At 46.3% G+C, this 6,425-nt stretch overlaps 1 long non-coding RNA gene across 1 annotated transcript in view; it reads right to left on the bottom strand.

Moving 5' to 3' along the window:
- Positions 1 to 1,116: 1,116 nt before the first annotated feature.
- The window catches only part of LOC144825287 (uncharacterized), a 132,767-nt gene continuing 127,458 nt past the window's right edge, over positions 1,117 to 6,425 (bottom strand). The window contains exon 3 of the long non-coding RNA XR_013609377.1: positions 1,117 to 1,193. This is a non-coding gene — a long non-coding RNA (uncharacterized LOC144825287). The remainder of the gene's footprint in view (positions 1,194 to 6,425) is intronic.

The raw sequence follows: 6,425 nt of genomic DNA, 5'->3' as shown, positions 1-6,425 counted from the left end.
TCTGCCCCTTCAGCAATCTCCCGGGACGTTTCTCGTACCTAACCCATAGGATGTCTGGCCTAATCTGTTCCTTCTCTCAAGGGCTCACACACCCCTAATGAGCCTAGAAGCCAGCTGAGCTGAGATAGCCAGCCCCCATCCAGAGAGGACAGTATTTATACCCTAATTATTGGCAGATTACACAAAGATGTAGCATCTTTCAGGAGAACCTTACGTGATTGGTCAGTCATGATGGCATGAGTTCTCACTCCCCCTGACTCATTCTAAAAACCTGACTTCACCAGTTTTAACAAAAGAAGCGCAAATGACTTAATACATTTTATATGTTTGCAACATTTACTAGGAAAAATGTTTCATTCTAATTCATCCTTCCTTCCACAGCGTAGTCAGATGGACACTTTTAACTAACACTGGTACATTGGCAGAATCACAAGAATGTATAGTTCAAGCTGTCCTTGACTCCTTTAGGAAAGCTGCCACAGTCTGCGCATGCTCCCTTCTCATTAAATTGCAAGCCATAGCCTTGATGGATTCACAGGCAGCCATGTTTTGTGTAGGCCCCAAAAATAAAACAAACACAAAGATAATATTAATTTCATGTAAATCAGTCCATTATGTTTCCCACGTGCATTATTAATTCACACACATTATAAAAAGAGGTGTTATTAACTGAAAATGTTTATCAAAATATGCAACAAGTCAAAGTCTATTAAGACAGGAATAATAAATCTAGATTACATGGATGAGCTGGGAAGAGAGAAACACATTCTATTAATCTTCAAAGCTAAAAAGGCCACTTTTCTCTACACTGTAAACCACATGTTAATTCAGCAAAAGCATTTTCAGGCCTCACTTTCATGTTTTTCATGTGCCATGTTTTTAACCTGCACCAAAATGTGCTTGGCAATTTAAATGCAGCCTGTCTGTAGCACAAAAATAAAACAATGCATGACTGCAGATGAAATCTGCTCCATCACCTCCCCCTACAATGTCCACAGCCTCTTCCCGGGACATAGTACCAGAGTCATGTTCATCCTCATCCCTGGTTGGCACAACCCCCTGGCCTGCAGATGTTGAGGTCCCCTCCTCCTCCTCTTCTTCCTCGCTGGTGGAAATAGGGTGGAGCCACCGGCAAACTGATGTCCTTCTGCTCCGGACTTGTTCCTGCGTGTCTTCTGTCTCAACAACCGTGCCTGCAGAAGTGTGAGGAAAATCCTGATGTGGTGGTTGTTTCATGCAGGACGATACACATAAATAGATGAGCCAAGGTCAGATTTTGTTCTCCTCTGATCACACTCTACAGTTGTCAGGGGCCGATTTACAACTTCTGGCGCATCTCTGCTAATCAGCAGAGGTGTGTCAGAAGAGTTGCGACGCATCTGCCCACCCGTGCGCCACCCCTGATGCCCCGCATTTACAATGGAGCACACCATGGTGCTTGGGTGGGCAGATGCGTGACGCATCCCCGGTGGAATAGCGGCGCTTTGCTGGAGTGGCATGGCAAGTGCGACCCCGCTCCAGCAAGGCTCAGGGGTGCACGATCGCTAACAAGCTGCGTCAACCCTTACACCTGTTTCAAGCAGGCGCTGAGCTTTAACGCAGCATGGCCCTAAAAGTGACTGAGTGAAATCTTGTAGATTTCACTCAGCCACTTTTAGGAGGCGTTCCTGCACCGGATGGGTCACGTTGTAATTACCCAGCAGCATGGCTCTTTGTTTGCTCCACCGCTGCGTCACAAAAGTGACACAATGGCGGTGTAAGAGAGGTGCAAGTGCAGTCTTTATGAACTTAATGGGCGTTGGGAGCACACTGCCTCACAGTCCCAGCACAGTTCGCCCCTTGCATCCAGGTAAATGCAGTACACAGTTCAAACTTACTTCAAAATCATCTGGGGTTGCTGGAAATACTGCCAAGTTCCTCTCAGGTCACAGTACCACTCACAGGCACACAGCAACCACAGATGATTTTTCTTTGCTCTCTAAAACTGCTGCTTTATACTGATGAAGCGCTCAATCCAGAAACACGTGTCTAGAGATATACAGCAATGTCTGCACCAACTTTGGTGAATAACTCCAGATAATTTTGAAGTACGTTTGAACTGTGTACTGCATTTACCAGGATGCAAAGGGGCGATCTGTGCTGGGACTGTGAGGCAGTGTGCTCCCAACCCCCATTCTGTTTATGAACTTACATTACATGTATGTTCACTGTCATATACTGAATTGAGTTTTACATGGACATCTCATGTGTATTATTGTGGCTTACACAACTGTATTGGCCATACCTCAACCTTGGCAGTCTTGTGATCTGTGTGTCCTGTCACTGCTACATGTGTCATTTCAAAAACCAGTCCACCAAAGGAGAACATGAAGAGTCCAGATTAAATATATTTTGGCCATTGATATGGATTTGCAGCTATTTAACGTCTGGACAAGTGTCATCTGCTTTGTAGCATTGTATGGGACAAGCCGAATGTGGGTCACACATCTACATAGGGTCTGGACGACTCCTCTAGCTACATTGTGAGTCTAGAAAAACAACAAGAGATGTCTGGTCAAAAGAACTGTTGTGTGCCGTATTGAGACTAGAAACCAAGAGGGACCACGTAGCCACAACAAGAAATGACACTGGGTTGAAAAATTCCCATCAGCCCACCCTTATGGCGGAATATCATCACGTGGGATACGAATGGTGGATCCAAGTCTGGCCCAACGCATCTAATGATGATGCAGAGATAGATGCGTTAAAGCAATGCTGTGCAAAACACAACAGGCTAATATGATCTTGCACATGACTTCTGAGGAGTACGGAAGCACACCCCCTGTACGGTCGAGACATCTGAATCACGACTTCAACAGACCAAAAGTGCGCTCTATGATGGCTCGAGTACGTATGTGTGCCCTATTGTACCTACGCTGAGGTACAGTGTTTGCACGCCTGTAAGGGGTGAGGAGATGTGGAGAGAGTGCATACCCAGCGTCGCCTGAGGAGGGAAGAAAGGGCAGTTGTTAACATTTCCCTCTTTGACTTGCACAGAACATGATCTAGACGTTCATAAATGCAGTGTCTGTTGGGCCATGATTCTTATTGTACAATGGTTAATATTGTGGGGCATTCAGACATTTCAATGACACAAATCAATCATTTTTTGTGCTTGGTACTTACCCAGTAGCCACATGTTACCAAATTCTCCAGCAGCCATACGCCAGGCAAGAGGTGACATGCGGAATATGAAGCTGTCATGGGTACTGCCTGGGAACACTGCATGCACATTGATGAACCTCCCACTGGCATCAGAGACAGCTTGCACATTGATCGAATACCATCTGTGTCTGTTGCAGAAGATGTGTGCAATGTGGCGGGGTGGCTGAAAGGCCACATGGGTGCAATCAATTGCACCCAGCACATGTGGGAATTGTGCAAGGAGATAAAAATATCTTGCTGCCGTCTATCTCATGGCAAGTGTATGTGGCATTTGTATGTAGTTGGGGGCTCTAGCAGTGATGTATCTCAGTACCTGATGCAGGCACCGTGACTGGCTCGCCTGGGAAATGCCCACATGGTCACTGGAGACCCTTTGGAAGGACCCAGTGGCAAAGAAGTGGAGAGCAGAAAGGATCTTGAGATATGCTGGTATTGCATGTGAGCAGCAGGTCACAGAGTCAAGTTCCTGCTCCCAGTCACATACCATATCTAAGATGACTTCTGGAGGGAAACGGTACCTGGCCCTTACATCTGGACTGGACATTCCAAATAGGTTGATCCTCTGTCTGAAGATCCTCTCTGCTCTCCTCCTCCTCCTCGAGTAATTTTGCCCCATGGCAAGGGGCATTGCTACAAACACATTCAGTGACATCCTGAAAGGGTTTGTTTGTGTCTGCTCTGCATTCATACATGCTGCAGGGCTGGGATTGGCTGCAGTGTGACAGCTGACCCATTGTGGGGGATGGTAGGCACTTAAACAGGTGTTTGCCCTTGGCTAACATGACCAACTGCCAAAATTTGTATCTTTCGACCCGAATTTGGATTTTCCGGCCCGGAATCATATATTACGGCAGTATGCCGGAAATTGCAGGCCGGAATCGTAAATTCCGCCGTAGAGCCATAAATTCCGGCCCGGTGGCGGAAATTATGGCCCAGGTAAGGATGTAAAGTTAGTAGTTGTAAGTCTGTTCTGTGAATACCGAAAGTAGTAAGTTCATTCTGTGAATCCCGAAAGTAGTAAGTTCATTCTGTGAATTCCGAAAGTAGTAAGTGCATTCTGTGAATACCAAATTGTAGTAAGTGCATTCTGTGAATACCAAATTGTAGTAAGTTTAGGATTTAGTCTTAAGTTCATTCTGTGAATCGAGCCCTCAGGTCACAAACCCTTTGCCACGCCCACCTTGATGCAGAATGAAGGGGTAGCTAATAGTTACTCATGCCACACATCCCCTCGGCATGGCAGGTAATGTGTCATGAGAAATGGTATCAGAGCTTGCTGAAGCATTTTGCCTTAGTAGTGCTGCTTCATTTGTCAATTCGTCTATCACAAATTTGTTGCTCATGTGTACAAGGTGTTTTAATATCGGTGCCTTTCAAATATGTGTCTATTTCACATTCATGAAGGTCAACGGCGAGCAAATCAGCATCTTATAGATTAACATTTGGTAGAATGTACGTGGAGCTGGGCAGAGTGACAAGGAAGAGTGGATGGGGATAAGTGACCAGTTCAGAAGGAAGGGATGCACCAGTGCAGAAAAAAGATGGCAGAGGGGGTGATAGAGCATTAGGTAACTAAGATTATAGCTTGAAGAAGAATTTTCAAATTCAGATGTAAATATTTAAAGCAACAAGGACGTTGGGGTCAACACTCCACTGATGGTGGTAATTGAATTGATAAAAAGGTTCTAATCTAATTGCTATCACTTTATAAATCAATAAACATTTAATAATGTGATTCCTTGACCTACCAGACATGCTATGACACTGTACAAGAGGACCCAGAGATTCTGCAGACGAGAGTGAAATGTTATACCTGTGATTTAGGAGCCCGGAATTAGGCCCGGAAGCCACCGCCGGCCCGGAGGATGCGGAAAATCCTCTGCGGACCCACCAAAGACCCACCGCCACATTAGGATGGCTGGTGGGTCCTGGTTTCAGTCTGCCGCTTTTCCGCCGCGGTTGGCTTACAACCGCGGCAGAAAAGGCCTAATATGGTGACGGTGTCTCTCAGACACCGCCAGACATATTAGGATGGTGTAAAATGTATGCTTTTCCGCGGCGGCTTTTCTGCCGTGGAAAAGCATACAGACCTTCACTTCGGGGGCCCGTTGCGGGCCCCCTGGGTGAAGAGGGGGTGGGGGGGTGCACATGAGGGGTACCTATGGTACCCCCCTGCATTTGTGTGAACAAAGCAGCAGGCACCGCGCGGTGCCTGCCACTTTGTGCACGCATATGCGGTGCATGCATCTTTAACATTGCGGCGGGTGCAGCTTGAAGCTGCACCCGCCGCAATGTTAAAGATAGAGGATGTGACCGCCACCCTGGCGGTCACATCCTAATCTGCACGGAGGGAACGCCACAGCCCATGCGGACGTTCCCTCCTACTCTGGGGTCGCGGACGGACTCAAGTCCGTCCACGATCCTAATGACCCCCTAAGCGTTAGTGTTCACCGGAAAATTACTTTAATTGTGTGTCTTATGTTCTACTCAATCTGTATATTTAGTTTATGGACTTTTTATCGGGAGGGGCGACTGGTCGATCTGGGTTTTCGACTTCTATGGAGTCATTAGTTGTTTTTGAATCAAGAAACTCATGAATATTCTGGCAAACTATGGTGGCCTCTGCCGCACTGTCTAGCAGAGTCACTGCCCACAACCTGTTCAGCTACAACTGGCCATTTGGCCCGTCATCGCCAAGAGACCCAATCTAATGTTGTCTACAATGTGTGGTAGGGCATCGTGGAACACATTTTTGTGGTCCTAAATTGTTAATGATATTTCTAAATGCTGCAACGGTCTGTATTTGTCTGGTAGGTTGGCCGCTGTGTATGTATGAAATGTATTTATGTTGACGCCAACTTCAGGAAAAGTGACCCATGAATAAAAAATGTCAGTTTTGTACGCACCGTGTGCCTCAACCCTGAAGAAACAGCTCTACCCACATTAACTAGCCCATTTTGCAGTAATTGTTGTGTAACAACATGTCTGCAGTTGACAGGGATATTAACTGGATTCGCCATTTTGATCATGGAAATCGGAGAAGGAAAGTACTAATTTGAAAGATCCTTTTAAGGTTCATGCTTGAACAAACTACTGACAAAAAAGGTACTTCCTATAATAATGAGGAGGATACAATCCCTAACACCATGAACATCTTCGTATTAACCCCTTAAGTGCTGCCGTCGGCCAACGGTCGTCACGGGCACTACCTCCCCAGTGCT

Source organism: Lissotriton helveticus, chromosome 3_1, assembly GCF_964261635.1.
Source record: "Lissotriton helveticus chromosome 3_1, aLisHel1.1, whole genome shotgun sequence".
NCBI lineage: Eukaryota > Metazoa > Chordata > Amphibia > Caudata > Salamandridae > Lissotriton > Lissotriton helveticus.
Note: the sequence above shows the minus strand (reverse complement) of the source record. Positions and strands in the feature narration are given on the sequence as shown.